At 38.1% G+C, this 17078-nt stretch overlaps 1 pseudogene across 1 annotated transcript; it reads right to left on the bottom strand.

Annotated features, from left to right (window-relative positions):
• Positions 1–3916: 3916 nt before the first annotated feature.
• LOC308263515 (tubulin-specific chaperone E-like) lies at positions 3917–5176 on the bottom strand (annotated as a pseudogene). Its single transcript has one exon. The product of its transcript is annotated as a tubulin-specific chaperone E-like (transcript).
• Between the last annotated feature and the right edge of the window lie 11902 nt (positions 5177–17078).

Here is a 17078-nt window from a genome sequence, read left to right as displayed (position 1 = left end):
AAACTCTTTGTGACATGAAGTCACACATAAATCCCAACACAATAATACTGGGAGACTTCAACACACCTCTCACAATACTAGACCGATCTTCCAGACAAAGGGTCAGTAAAGATGTCTCAGAACTAAAGAACACCATTAACCAAATGGACCTGTTGGACACATATAGAATATTTCACCCAACTACAGCAGAGTTCACATTTTTCTCAGCTGCTCATGGAACCTTCTCCAAAATAGATCACATCCTGGGACACAAAATGAGCACTAGCAAATTTAAAAAAGGTTACATACTTCCCTGTGTCATTTCAGACCATAATGGAATGAAACTAGAAATCAACTATAAGAAGACCCAAAGAAAAAACATAAACATGTGGAGGCTGAACACCACACTTCTGAATGAAGAATGGGTCATAGAAGATGTAAGAGGTGAAATCAAGAAATTTCTAGAAACAAATGAAAATAAAGAAACAACTTATCAAAACCTCAGGGACACTTTGAAGGCAGTATTAAGAGGAAAATTTATAGCACTGAGTGCTCACATAAGAAAAACAGAAAATCTTCAAATAAATAGCCTAATGACATACCTCAAAGCCCTTGAAAAGCAGGAACAATTGAACCCCAAAGCCAGCAGAAGACGGGAAATTATTAAAATTAGAGCAGAAATTAATGAAATAGAGAATAAAAAAACAATACAGAAAATCAACAAAACCAAAAGCTGGTTTCTTGAAAAGATTAACAAGATTGATAAACCACTGGCCAACCTAACTAAAAAAAAGAGAGAATCAACCCAAATTATGAGGATAAGGGATGAAAAAGGAGACATTACTACTGACAGTGTAGAAATCCAGAGGATTATCAGAAACTACTTTGAAAAACTATACTCCAACAAAATGGAAAATCTAGAGGAAATCGACAACTTCCTAGATAAATACAACCTTCCTAAACTGAGTCAAGAAGATATAGAACACTTAAACCAACCAATAACAATCAAAGAGATTGAAACAGCAATAAAGAGCTTACCATCAAAGAAAAGCCCAGGACCAGATGGTTTCCCAAGTGAATTCTATAAAACCTTTATAGGAGAACTAATCCCAATACTACTCAAACTATTTCGGGAAATAGAAAAAACCGGGACTCTCCCAAATACATTCTATGAAGCCAACATCACACTAATACCCAAACCGAATAAAGACAGTTCAAGGAAGGAAAACTACAGGCCTATATCTCTGATGAACTTGGATGCAAAACTATTAAACAAAATACTAGCAACACGCATTCAAAACCACATCAAGAAAATCATTCACCATGACCAGGTAGGGTTCATCCCAGGGTGCAAGGCTGGTTCAATATACGAAAATCAATCCATGTAATTCATCATATAAACAGAATCAAAGACAAAAACCACATGATCATCTCAATAGATGCTGAAAAAGCATTTGATAAAATTCAACATCCATTTATGATAAAAACACTACAGAGAATTGGAATAGAAGGAACATATCTCAACATTATTAAGGCAATCTACAACAAGCCCACTGCCAGCATCATATTAAATGGGGAAAAACTTCAAGAATTCCCCCTAAAAACTGGAACAAGACAAGGATGTCCACTATCACCACTTCTCTTCAATATAGTACTAGAGACTCTAGCCAGAGAAATAAGGCAAGAAAAGGAAATCAAAGGAGTACAAATAGGAAAAGAAGAACTTAAGCTTTCACTATTTGCTGATGACATGATACTATATTTAGAAAACCCAACAAACTCAACCAAAAGGCTTATAGAACTGATCAACAAATTCAGCAAAGTATCTGGATACAAAATCAATCTTAAAAAATCAGAAGCTTTCCTGTACACCAACCATAAATCCACTGAAAAAGAAATTCAGAAAACACTTCCACTCAGGAACTCCCACAAAAAAATAAAATACCTAGGAATAAATTTGACCAAGGAGGTAAAAGATCTCTACAAAGAAAATTATAAAACACTGAAAAAAGAAATCAAAGAAGATCTTAGAAGATGGAAAGATCTTCCATGTTCATGGATTGGCAGAATAAATATCATTAAAATGGCCATCCTCCCAAAAGTGATCTACAGATTTAATGCAATGCCCATTAAACTACCAAGATCATTCCTCATAGACATAGAAAAATCAGTCCTTAAATTTATCTGGAATAACAAAAAGCCCAGAATAGCCAAGGTAGTTCTCAGTAACAAAAACCACGCAGGAGGAATCACAATACCTGACTTTAAACTATACTACAAAGCCATTGTAATAAAAACAGCATGGTACTGGCAAAAGAACATATTTATAGACCAATGGAGCAGAATAGAAGACCCAGAAACAAGCCCACACACTTTCAGCCAATTGATTTTTGACAAAGGGGCCAAAAACATACACTGGAAAAAAGATAGCCTCTTCAACAAATGGTGTTGGCAAAACTGGTTAACCATATGCAGAAATTGGATGTTAATCCCACTTTTTCACCCTGTACAAAAGTCAACTCACGATGGATCAAAGACTTGGAAATTAAACCAGAGACTTTGAAGCTCCTTGAAGAGGGCATAGGTCCAACATTACAACACATAGGCACAGACAAACATTTCCTCAATAAGACCCCAAAGGCACAACAAATTAAAAGGAGAATCAATACATGAGATTGCATGAAACTGAAGAGCTTCTGTTCAGCAAAGGAAACTATAAAGAACCTCAATCGAGAGCCAACAGAATGGGAGAAGATTTTTGCCACCTACCCCTCTGATAGAGGACTAATATCTAGAATATACAGAGAACTCAAGAAACTCAACACTAAGAAAACAAAGCATCCAATAACAAAATGGGCAAATGAACTAAATAGACACTTCACAAAAGAAGAAATTCAAATGGCCAATAAATGCATGAAAAATGCTCAACATCACTGGCAATCAGAGAGATGCAAATCAAAACTACCCTGAGATTTCACCTAACTCCAACTAGAATGGCAATCATTCAAAACACAAACAACAACAGATGCTGGCGAGGATGTGGAGAAGTGGGAACTCTAAGACACTGTTGGTGGGATTGCAAATTAGTGCAACCACTTTGGAAAACAGTATGGAGAATCCTCAGAAGAATGGGAACACACCTACCATTTGATCCAGCAATACCACTTCTGGGTATCTACCCAAAAGATAGGAAACCAAACTACCAAACTAATGCATGTGTATCTATGTTCATAGCTGCACAATTCACCATAGCCAAACTATGGAACCAGCCAAGATGTCCATCAACAGATGAATGGATTACAAAACTGTGGGATATGTACACAATGGAATTTTACTCAGCCATCAAAAAAAAACTCAATTACGTCATTTCCAGGGAAATGGATGGAACTGGAGGACATTATGCTAAGTGAGATTAGTCAGTCATAAAAAATAAGAATTCAGATGCTTTCCCTAATATGTGAGAGTTAGGGAGAAAAGAGGAGCAAACAAGACAACCTAAAGGAAGAGAAAGGAGGGGGAAGACAAAAATCTCTAAAGTACACAATGTACTTAAACATATTGAAGTCAATCACTAAGCCAAGCAAGGAAGGGAGGGACGGGGAGGGAATGGGGTGGTATTTGGGTAGGGGTTAAATCAGCGATGAGTACATGTTTGTACACACAAGTTTTTTACCCTAATAAGTTGTATGAATATAATGCACCAATAAAAAAAAAAGAAAACAAAGGGAAAAAAATAAAAAACAAAAAAAAAAAACAGAGCAAACAGAAAAAAGGCCAATAAAAATACAGGGAGATGAGAAAAATTTCCAAGAACAAAGTACTCATGACTTAATATCTGTTAAGTTAAAAAAAAAAAAGGATATGGCCTTCATGAGGCAAAAATGGAAAGGGAAGAATAATTACAAGCTAAGAGAGAACTTTTGGTAAAATATGGTAATCATTTAAAATAAAAGGTATGAAAGACAAAAATGTAGAGAGGACTCAAATGTGGCTCATGTTGACAGTGGCATATATTCACACAGTACTTGGTGCCCTCCACTTCTCCTTTTCCCTCCCTCCCAATAAGCTCTGCTAGGTACTTTTCCTCTGGAAGAATCTTGGATTTGTTCTGTCTTCAGCTGACCGATTTTGAGCTGCCAAGTGGTCTGCGGGTCTTTGCTTCCTTTAGTCAGGGGGTTTCTTAGGCAAGAAATGCAGGCTCTTGAGTTTATCTAGTTTATTCATAAAGGACCACTGTGATATCTGGTTGTCATTTATTACAAGGTACTTCAAGGCTGGGAACACTGATGTTTTGCACCCATTTACAGCATCCAGGAAATATATAGAAGAAATTCCAATATCAGAATGGAGTAGTTGTTCTAATCTAGGCAGATATGCTAACAGGAACAGCTGGCTTTCATCAATTAATGGATGAGAGGAAAGGTTAGTAACTTGACCGTCTGTAGAACAGTAGTAGGTCTTTCTGAAATGAAGAGGTTGTTGGCATTCAGGTACAGTTGCTTGAGGACTGGCTACCCCAGGGCACAGCGCAGCATCTCAGCCCCTGTTACTCCTCTCTGATTAAGGACTAAAACCTTCAGTGTAGAAAATGTTGCAGTAGGAGGTGGTGAGCCAGAGGGGAACTCTAGCTTATTCTTACTGAGATTAAGAACCTCCAGATGTGGGAGCTGATCAGCCAAAACAGGTCACTTCATCCCAGGAAGACAAGAGGATTTTTTGACAAATTTACTCTTATAATATTAGGACATGTTTTGGCAATTTCTTCCTTTTCACCAGCACCACTTACTGCACAGCCATTCAGAAAGATTTCTTGCAACTTGTTCAGTTGATTCTGCTATTTTATTACAGAGTCAAAACCAAAGATTCCCATGGCTTTCTTTCCAAATTTAATAACTTGCTTCTTTCCATACTCCTCTGATCTATCTTCTAACACATAATGGTCCTTAACTGCAGTCAGAAAGACCACTTCAAACTTTACCTTGTTGGGACGAACAAAGGATCCTCCTGTTGGGTGCCTGCATTTAAATACACAGTCCTCTCATGGCTCCCATTATGCCTTCATCTCTTCGACTGTCCCACTCTACTCCTAACCAGAGTCTGCCACAGGGGGGATGATGCCAGAAAAACATGCTGTTGCATGTTCTCCATTAACTTCAACTCATCTTCCGATGACATCCAAGGGAAGAGTGGCACTCATCATGTGATAGTCAAAAGCCAAAATGTGAGATCTGCCCAGAACCACAGGTGGTCTAGGCAGCAACCTCTCAGGCACAGACTCAATAATATAAAATTCTAAGAAGGAAAGAAAAAGAGAATCAACTCAAATTATCAAAATTAGAAATGAAAAAGGAGATATCACCACAGATAGAGAAGAAATTCAAAATATTATCAGAAACTACTTTAAAAATTTATACTCCAATAGACTTGAAAATCTGGAAGAAATTGATAGATTTCTAAGCACAGTTAACCTTCCTACACTCAACCAAGAGGACATAGCAAGCCTAAACCAACCAATAACAACCAAAGAAATAGAAATGGCAATAAAAATTCTTCAACCAAAGAAAAGCCCAGGCCCAGATGGGTTCCCAGCTGAATTCTACAAAACCTTCAGTGAACAATTAATACCAATACTGCATAACATGTTCCGGGAAATTGAAAGAGATGTAACTCTTCCAAATTCCTTCTATGAGGCCAGTATCACATTAATCCCCAAACCAAATAAAGATACCTCAAGAAAGGAAAACTAGAGACCAATATCCTTAATGAACACAGATGCAAAAATTCTAAACAAAATACTAGCTATACGCATTCAAAACTATATCAAGAGAATAATACATCATGACCAAGTCGGTTTCATCCCAGAAAAACAAGGCTGGTTCAACATACGCAAATCAATACATGTTATTCACCACATAAATAGAACCAAGAACAAAAACCACATCATCATAGCAATAGATGCTGAAAAAGCATTTGACAAAATCCAACACCCATTTATGTTAAAAAACACTGCAAAAAATTGGGATAGAAGGAAAGTACCTCAACATTGTCAAGGCAATATACTGCAAACCCAAAGCCAACATTATATTGAATGGGGAAAAACTGCAAGAATTTCCGCTACAGTCAGGAACAAGACAAGGATGCCCACTATCACCACTCCTTTTCAATATAGTCCTTGAGACTCTTGCTGCAGCAATCAGACAAGAGAAGGAAATCAAAGGAATTCACATAGGAAGAGAGGAATTAAAATTATCCTTATTTGCAGATGACATGATCCTTTATCTGGAAGACCCAAAGAACTCAACCAAAAGACTTCTGGACTTGATTGACAAATTCAGCAAAGTCGCAGGTTACAAAATCAACCTAAAGAAATCAGTGGCTTTTCTTTATGCCAACAACGAATCCACAATGAAAGAAATAAAAACAGCAATTCTATTCACTATAACCTCAAAACCAATAAAATACCTAGGAATAAACCTAACCCAAGATGTAAAAGACCTCTACAACAAAAACTATAAAACATTAAAGAAAGAAATTGAAGAAGACCTTGGAAGATGGAAAGATCTCCCGTGCTCATGGATAGGCAGAATAAATATCATCAAAATGGCCATTCTGCCAAAACTGATCTATAGGTTCAATGCAATTCCCATTAAAATACCAGTGGCATTCTTCAGAGACCTAGAAAAATCAATCATGAACTTCATATGGAGAAAGAAAAGACCTAGAATAGCCAAAGCAATTCTCAATAACAAGAAACACGCAGGAGGCATTACAATCCCAGACTTCAAACTATACTACAGAGCAATAGTAGTAAAATAGTCGGTCTTGATTAACGAGGGTCTACACCTGAACATGTGTAAAATTATGAATAAGTCATGGTTAACCTGGACAGCCATTGGTGGGAGGGGAGAAAGGAAAATGGGGGCGGGGGGGAGAGCATCAAATATAGTGTAAATGTATACTATTTACGTTCAATAAAAAATTGTTTAAATAAAAAAAAATAAATAAATAAAATAAAATTCTAAGAAGGAAAACAAATCACAAAGGATTTGAAGTCATTGGACATTTTAATACCAATACCAAAAGCTAGTGAAGAAGTCCCTTCTAAAGTCTAAGGGGAAAATTAGCCTTAAGTTCTATACATAGTAAATGTATCAACCAATTATCAAAATACACTAAAGATGTTTTAAGCATCCAAGGACTCAAAAATAGACCTTCTATATACCCTTTCTTAGGATGCTTCTGGAAGATGTGGGGCACTAAAGGCAACTGAGTAAATGAGGAATAGGAAGATAGAGAATTTAGAAAGCATGAACTCTAGGACAGGAGAGCAATGGAGGTTGATAGGCCAAAAGGTTCAGATTGGGGCAGGAGATGAGAAAAGAGAGGTTTTCCAAAACTAAAAATTCAAAAGGAGCCGGGAGGTTGTCTGATGCACTTTACCATGTTGAAATAGTATTGTGAGGTGGTTTAACAATATCTGGAGCATTTAGAAAACATTAGTAATCGGTATATAATAAACAAAATCAAGCTGGGCATGGTGTCACACACTTGTAATCCCAGTACCTGGGAGGCTGAGACAGCAGGATTGCAGGTTCATGACCAACGTCAGCAACTAAGCCTTAGCAACATACTTAGGACCTCCACAACTTAGTGAAACCCTGTTTCAAAATAAAAAAATAAAAATAGGATTGGGTGTGTGGCTCATAGGTAGATTGCCCCTGGGTTTAATACCCAGTACAAGAAAGAAAGAAAGAAAGAAAGAAAGAAAGAAAGAAAGAAAGAAAGAAAGAAAGAAAGAAAGAAAGAAAGAAAGAAGCAAAAGAGACCAGGCGTGGTGGTACACACTTGTAATCCCAGCATTAGGGAGGCTGAGACAGAAGGACTGTGGTTTGCAGACAGCCTCAGCTACTTAGTGAGGTCCTGTTGGAAAGTAAAGAATAAAAAGTAGGGATGGGGGCATAGCTCAGAGGTAGAATGCCCCTGGGTTCCATCCCTAGTACTGAAAAAAAAGAAAAAGAAAAAAAAAAAGAAACAAAGTCAACCAAAAACAGAGACAATTTTCCACTCCAAGGAAAGCAAAAAATTGTACATTAAGGGAACATAATCAATATACATTACCTAGCTGGGCAGTAAACAGTATTTATATTATTATCATAATATAAATATTGAATATTAACTTACCTAAAAATTGTATAACTATAGAGAAGGTAGTGGAGAGAGGAGGAAAAGATGGAGGTATATAAAAGACAAATTCTCATTTACAAAAACAAGATATCAATAGAGATTGTTTAATATGATAACATATTAAGTGAATAAGAATATTATTTTGAGATATGGAGAATTCAAGAGAATGAAAAAAGAAACTAAAAAATTGGACATGGTTGCCTGTAAAAAAAAAAACAGTACCTGCCACTCCTGGGTTTCTTTCCATCCAAAGGGGCCAAAATCAGAGAACTACAGTAATATATACATACTCATGTTTATAGCAACACAATTCACAACAGTCAAATTATGGAACCAATCTAGGTGTCAATCAATAGATGAATGAATTACAAAATTAGAGGATGTACACATAATGAAATTCTATTCAGCAATAAAGAAGAACAAAATTATGTCATTTGCAAGAAAATGGAAATACCTGGAGAATATTATGGTAAGCAAGACTAGCCAATCACAGAAAGTGAAGAGTCATATGTTTTCTCTAATATGCACAAACTAGGGAGTAATAGGGATACTAGAAGGACTCCAGATAATGGAGGGGAAACCTCAGTGGAGCCAAGGAGGTGGTCTAAAAAGGAGAGGGGGAATACTGAGTGTCATTAATGAAAATACTACCATTGATTACATGTACATATATCAATGGCAATCTCAGTACTCTGTATTGGGAAAGGGGGAAGTGGGGAGTGGGGGTATCAAGTGCTCTGTGCATGTATGTCGCTGTCAACATGATTTACATTATGGTGTGAGACTATAATGCATCAATAAAGCATATTAAAAAAAGAAGCCAGGCATGGTGGCACACGCTTGTAATCCCCGCGCTTGGGAGGCAGAGACAGGAGGATCGCGCAGGTTCTAAGCCAGCCGCGGGTGCTGGCTTAGGAGACCCTGTTTCCAAATAAAAATGTAAAAATAGGTCTGGGAGTGTAGCCCAGAGGTAGAAGGACTTCCAGGAACCCCAGTACCACCAAAAAAAAAAAAAAGAAAGAAAAAAAGAAAGAAAGAAAGAAAGAATACCTGAACATAAAGAGGAAAAGGTAGACAGGGAACTCTAATTTTTTTATAAGTTTTATATTTGCCTTATAAAGCTATGTGCATATATTATTCTGACAAAAATAAAATTTACTTGGGAAATCAAACCTAACTTCCTAGAATAATAAATCTAAACTACTTTTTATTCAAAGTATGGGAAGGAGAAAGAGCATGAACTGTAGACAGATGGTTTACCTATTGATTGTGTGATCGTTATATTCTCTTAATCTTTATTTTATTATCTAAAATAGGATTCAAGCCTGATGTGGTGGCACATCCCTGTAATCTCAGTACTTGAGAGGCTGAGACAGGAAGATTAAACATTCAAGGCCAGCCTTAGCAGTTTAGCAAGACAGCAACTTAGGGAGATCCTGTTTAAAAAATAAAAAGGTTAGCCGGGTGTAGTGGCACACACTTGTAATCCCTGAGCTTGGGAGATATAGACAGGAGGATCTCGAAGGTTCAAAGCTGGCCTCGCTGGCTTAAGAGACCCTGTTTCTAAATAAAAATATAAAATATAGGTGTCTGGGAGTGTAGCCCGGAGGTAGAAGGGTTTCCAGAAACCACAGTACCACCAAAAAAAAGATTAAATTAAATAAATTAAAAAATAAAAAGGTTGGAGGTATAGCTTGGAGGTAGAATGCCCTTGGGTTCAATCCCTACTGCCAAAATAAATTAATTTACTTAATAGGATTCATAATACCTTTCTCATAGAATTGTGTGAAATTAAATGATGGTAATGTACTATGATGAGTGATAACACAAAGCCCAGCATGTAATTGAGGCTTGAAAATGTTAGCCATCCTTATCATTTATTTGGTCTTCAGGAATCTCCAAGAATTCACTCTTCTAGTTCATGTCTGTTCTCTCTACAACCCAACATGACTTTCCTTCTGCTTTAACTCTGTCTCTTTCTTCCATACTTGTTACTGGCTTTGTACAAATCTTCATGTCCAACCAGAAAAATATCTCAAAGCTTTTCTCTAAAATTCTGCATGTACTTTTTCTTTTGAAACTCACTTCTCAGTATACCTCCAGGCATACTGAGTTCTAAATATGAGGAACTTGGATTAATTGACTATTTCTTCTGAATAGAGTGGTTTGGCTTCTCTTGAAGCTGAGATTGCACATCATACTCACTTTAAAACCTGAATTTCATTTTAATTTGGGGCAGCATGGCAGTAAGTACTGGTAAAGTTTAGTGGATATGAGATCATCTAAATCACCATTTGACACCATTTTCTCTTCATCCTAAAAACCACACCTATGTGACCTCACTGATTCCTCTATTCTCTGTACTGTAATACCCTTGTGTATAATTTTGAGCACCTAGTTAAAAAATGTTCTTCCTAAGTGATGTCATTCTTTATCTTCCAAGCCAATTTTGATGGTAAACTCTCCACTTGCTTTATATATTCCCATGACATCTGATGCCTGCCCTACTCAAAAAATTATTGATGACTGTGTTGTTTCTGCTGATACATAGAATAAGGTAGCCTACTATATAAAAGGAGAAAACATGAAAATTTAGGCAGCTCCTGGAAGAAATCCATTGCCAAGAACCTGTGGGAATACACAGTGGGCCCCTTCCAAAGAGAAAATTCACTGGGAGAGGGAAAACAAGAGAACCAAAGCAGATTATCGGGGACTGCAGGGACCCAGTTGGAGACACTACCTGAATGGGAGGGAAGTGGTGTAATCAGCAAAATGACCATAGCTTTCCTTCAAGGGAAGCTCAGGTACTGCAACAGTACTGGGGCTGGCAGCATCACCATGACTATTATTATTTAGATCTTTAAAATGTGCCCATCACTGAGCCCTAAGGCTCATGTACAGAAACAAACACATGGTTCAATATTTACTCTCTAGGGCTCGAATCCATGATGGTACAGTTGTCGATCCTCCCACAGCCATCAGGCAAATGCTTGACTAAACAGATGGCCTTGCCAGAATTTTTTCATTTGGGTAGGAGGGTAGAGGCTTGCAGAGCCAGAATTCATAATTCAATATGTCTTCCTGAGTGTATTCTCTGAACAGTCCACCTTAGAAGCACCATGTAGAGAGGGGAGAGCAGATGATGGGGGAGAAAAGAAAAACAGGGGTAGCAGCCATGATTTGACAGCATTAAATAAACACAAAAATCTAGTTTCCGGTCATTTCTTGATACTAAATTGCTGTATGGTTGTGCAGACATCTCTTTACCTCTCTTAGTCTTAGTTTCCTCATCTGTGAATAATATTTCTCCTGCCTACTTCTCAGACTTTTAAGATTCAGGCAAATTTAGTTTGTGTCACAATAATTCATAAATATAAAATATTATCAACTTATGGCACTATAGTGTCTCAGTCAATTATTTAAACCTTAGTTTCCAAGCCGGGTGTGGTGGCGCGCACTTGCAGTCCCCATGCATGGGAGGCTGAGACAGGAGGATCACACAGGTTCGAAGCCAGCCTCAGCTACTTAGTGAGGCTCTCAGCAACTTAGTGAGACCCTGTTTCCAAATAAAGTATAAAATAGGTCTGGGGGTACAGCCCGGAGGTAGAAAGCCTCTGGGTTCCACCCCCAGTACCATAAACAAACAAACAAACAAACAAACAAACAAACCTTAGTTTCCCAAAAGCCATTGCAAATAATGCTACATATCAATGATATCTAGGGTTAAAATATTTGACTCTTGTCTTTTTATTGCGTGGCTTAACTCACTGATCTGAGATAGATCAGGTTTAATTGCCCAAAAAAATCTTGTAAGAAAGGAAATTCTAGTTTTATCTCCTGTTAACCAAAATTTTCTGAGAACAAAAGCAATTCACTTATATAAACACTGTTTAAATATATAAAAGATAAAATTTTGTTCTGGTACAGAAAAAATAAGCAAGTTTAATGTTTTTTGCTTTTGTGGAGAATTACCAAAGAACTTGTATATATTTTAGATGTATTTGATTTGAAAACTATGATCTAAGTTTTTTTTTTAAGTCTATTTCCCAAAGCAATCATTCAATAGTTAAGTGGCAAGAAAATAAGAAACATTCTTAAAACAGATTGTAGGTGGTGATTTATAAAAAGCATCACTGTAGATGCAGGCTCCCTTCCCTTCTATGCATTATTTCATCTGTGCCTTCCCTTCTCCAGTCAGCCACCAGATTATGAAAAACTGAAAGACTGAGAGAAGATGGCGGCTGTCACCAGAAGGGAGCGATAAGGGCTGTCACTGGGTGACGGGATTTCTTTTTTCTTACTTTCCTTCTCCCTGCCCCTCCCTGAACTTTTTTATTCTCACTCTTTTAATTTGGCCTTAACCGTTTAAATCACTGCTTTTTATTTTTCTTTTAAATTTTCAAGATACTAACCAAATATGAAAGTAGAGAGAAAAACAAACAACAATAATTTTTTTAACTATTTGATAGTTAAGGAAGTAGGGAATCCTTAGTCCCAAAAGAGAACTGTGTCAAAACTTAACACACAATATATACTAACTATAGAATAGTACATATATCATAAACATACAACTTAGAATATATATAAATTGAACATAGTTATTTAAACAATACCAGACCAAGAAGCAGAATATTTCTACCATCCCAGAACCTTCCCGCCCCTCTTCTAGTCCCTACCTTTCTCTTCAACAGTATTATGGTTGAGCCCCAGTATCGTCCCCCAAGACTCCGACCCGCAGGGGCTTAGAGAACGACACAGACACCTTTTCAGCTGAAATATGAATTCTTCTTTAATGGATCCTTAACATGTCTCTTAATATGTCTCTTCTCTCTCTAATATGTCTGACAATGCGTACACAATATATATCAGCATCATAATCCCTCCTTCTATTCCCTACCAACCCCAAGCTTCCACAGCTAGGGCATGCACACTTCTGACTTTCTCATAGGCAGGCTGGTGGTAGGCGTCACTGATCATTCTGCAGGCACGTAGCATGGCACACTGCGCATGCTCAAGGAGACGTCCATCTTGTGAGTCTCATGACTTGGCTGCAAGCCTAGGCGCCATCTTGAATCCACGCTGGCAACAAGCCTGGGTGCCATCTCGGTCCAGCCGAGTGGGCCCCGACATCTCCCCCTTTTTGTTTTATTAAAACAAGGCTCGGGATCGTGCCTGTCTTAGGTCGTCGACCCTCAAGGACCAGTCTTACCCGTCATTGGGAGAACAATAGCATGATTGTTTCCCTGTCTTAGGTTGAAAGGTCCTGGGGAAGATCTTACCCGTCACTGACTACCGATCCAGCATACTGAGCCATACATGGGGAGATGAGCCAGCTTCAAGGGCTGCCATAGCTTGCACCAATATACGTTGTTGTTGCAGTGTGCGTTGTCGAGTTCGCCTGATATATCCAACTAGGAAACAGCATGCTACCACCAGCAAGAATGCCCAGAATGCCATGCCACCCCAATCTTTTAAGAAACCCAAAGTTCCATGTATCAAGTCCATCCATTGTTGTACTGTGGCGACTTCTACACGGGTAGAATTAATTGCAGTGATGGACGCTCGAAGTTCAATCATGGTGTGTTCAAATTTACGGCTCCAAGTCCCTAGAAGCATCTTGCTTAATTGCCGAGACAAATTACCTGCATGGGAGAAATTCTGATACTGCACATATGTTATACATAATCCAGACAATTTATGAATACATGGTACCATGGCCATTTGCCCCAGAATGTCAACCTGTTCTTGTAACAGGTCTACTCTTTGATTTACCATTAATATGCCAGCTTTAAGTTGTCCATTTATTTGAGCTTGCTGAGCCATGGCAGTAGCCGCATGTGAGGATAGAGCATTCATAGTGGCTGCAGTATTTATAGACGTTGTCAAAGCGGCAGCAGCTGTAACTGCCGCGGCCACAGAGGCCACAATTACAGCAATAAGAGCAGAAATTCCAAAATCTCTCTTTTCTCGGTTCAGCAAAACTGGAAGGGAATTTACATCCACTCTTACTGGCCAAGGAACTGCTATAGGCAGTTGCATTACTACTGCCCAAGGGTGCATAGAAGCATTCCAGCAGAAAGTTAGAAAACAGGTATCAATAAAACAACCTAGACTATCATTAACCAAGGAACTATTAGAAACAAGCCAAAAAAATGGAGTAGTTACACAAACAGGAGTGGGTCCAAACGGGAGTTGTGGTCCCATTGAACAATTTACTTTGACGCTATTTTCAAAAGTATCAGAAAAATTCTGAGAATAGCTGCAATTTTTTACAGTTCCCCCTAAAATCATAGACATAGCTGTTATATCAGTACAGCCTCCTGCTATCCCACAGAGAAGCCAAATATTAAAAGGATTGGGTGGCTTATACTGTATAGGATTTTGATATGCATAATTATATCCTGCCCAAGTATGATTGCGCATAGTAGATATGCCTGGAGAAAAACTTAAATCATAGCCTGAAGAGGCCCAGACTACCTTAGAGTCTTGGCAATCAGTCCATTTAAATGGCCAGCTACGTGGGCTATAACATTTTGGAGCCCACCGCGGCTGCAAAGGAGCTGTTTTATTTTCAGGATGTTCATATTTAGAAAATGCTAAAGGAGCATAGCCTTCCAAGACAGTAACATATCCTATGGGACTGGAATCATTAAATGGCTGAAATTTTCCCATAGTTTGTTTATATAACTGCACACATGGATTAGTACTATCATAGGTATCATTCAAAATTTTATTAGCATAAAAACATAAACTACCACTTAAAGTTATATTGAAGAATGCATAAGGCCTAATTTCTTCATCAAAGGGAATCCATGGCAAATTTAAGGAACTATTGGTCGTAAAGAACCGAGGAAAAATGGTGGCAGTGGTGGACACAGGCAAAGGAAGAGGGAAAGCAGAAATAATTCCCCAAAGATCTTTTTCACTCATTCCAATGTTGAACATTACCAACAGAGTTAGCCATATCCATTTGTTGCTTGGCATCTTCCCTTGGTTCCTGTACATGACGCACCAATCTTTCAGGAACCCAAATCGGCGAGTCTTTGTCCTGTGGGAAAACACACACCGACCCTCGAGCCCACGTTAGCACTGGATCCGGACCATTCCATGCTCCTGTAAGAATATATTTCCACATTGCTTGCCCTGCATAGCGCTCATGAGGCCTGTAATGTCTTTCTGCTGCTGTTCGTCCATTGGCGTCCAACGTTAAAAAATGTAGAATAAATAATATAAGATTTAGTTTATCTTTTGGTGTGCTCCATTGAGCCCCTATTCCCCCTTTTTGTTTTAGTAAAGCAGATTTAATAGTGGCATGGGCTCGTTCTACTATGCCTTGGCCTTGTGGATTATATGGTAATCCATGATTTAATTGTATAGCCATTTGGGTACAAAACTGAGAAAATCTTTGAGAAACATAAGCAGGTCCATTATCAGTTTTAATTTGGTGAGGGATGCCCCAGGCAGCAAAAGCTTGCAGACAATGGGAAATTATATGTTGAGCTTTTTCTCCAGTATGAGCAGAGGCAAAGATGATTCCAGAACATGTATCCACGGAAACATGTACATATTTAAGAGAGCCAAATTCAAGAACATGCGTGACATCCATTTGCCATAGGTGAAGAGGTCGCAAACCTCAAGGATTTACTCCTGTAGTAGGCTGTGGCAATAATGTCAAACAATTTTTGCATTGCAATACAATGCGTCGAGCTTGTTCTTTAGTGATTTTAAATTTTAGTCTTAGCGTTTGGGAATTTACATGAAATTTATTGTGAAATTCTTGAGCCTGTAAAACTTTGTCTTCATTTGAAAAAATAAGTACAGTTCGAGTATGAAAATCTGCAATAGCATTGCCTTCAGCAAGCGGTCCAGGAAGTCCTGAATGAGCTCGTATATGGGTTGCATAGAAGGAACATTTTCGGTTCCAAATATATTGTTGTAACTTAGCCAATAATAGAAGAATAGTAGATTGTCCCTTAATATGTCCTACACATTCAAGGCTATTAAGTGCTTGTACCACATATAAGCTATCCGAAATTAAGTTAAATGGAGTGGAATCATAGAGCATAAATACTTGAATCACTGTCAAAATCTCTACTGCCTGTGCTGATGAATGGGGAAAAAGAAAAGTTTGTGGATCTGAGCCTTCTTTGAATATCACGCCCATACCTCCTTTGGATCCATCTGTAAAAATATTTGGCGCTCCAGCAATCGGTGCAGATCGAGTGATTTTTGGAAAAATAATAGGATGAGCCAAAACAAATCTGAGCCATGGATGTTGTGGATAATGATTATCAAATTGTCCTGTAGCCATTACATGAACAATGGCCCAATCAGAATTGGTGGCAGCTAGAGTGGCAAGCTGTTCTTTAGTATATGGAGTGATGATAAGATCAGGCTGCATCCCAAATGCAGTCAGAGTTGCCTTTAATGCCTTAATAATTATTTGTGCAACACAGGCTGGATACCATGGCAATACTTTTTTAGGAGAATGAGGGAGGTGTATCCACATTATGGGACCCTCTTGCCACAACACTCCAGTGGGTGTGAGATCTGTGGTAAGAATGCATAACAGCAATTTTTTCTGATAATCTATACGATCTACTTGTGCTTCAGATAATCTTTCCTCTACAAGTTGAATACATGCTCGCGCCTCAGGTGTTAAAGATCGTGAAGAAAGTAAATCTGAATCCCCTTTTAGCAAATCAAACAAAGGTTTTAGGTCAGCATTACTAAGCCTGCAATATGGTCGAATCCAATTTATATCTCCTAAAAGTTTTTGGAAATCATTTAAAGTTTGTAAATTGTCCACCCTCAAGCTAACCTTAAGAGGACGAATAATAGTATCTTCTAATTTGGTGCCAAGATATTGTTTAACATTTCTTTGTTGTATTTTTTCTGGAGCTATAATTAAATTC

The sequence above is a fragment of the Muscardinus avellanarius genome (genome assembly GCF_963383645.1).
Source record: "Muscardinus avellanarius genome assembly, chromosome: 5".
Classification (NCBI taxonomy): Eukaryota; Metazoa; Chordata; class Mammalia; order Rodentia; family Gliridae; genus Muscardinus; species Muscardinus avellanarius.
Note: the sequence above shows the minus strand (reverse complement) of the source record. Positions and strands in the feature narration are given on the sequence as shown.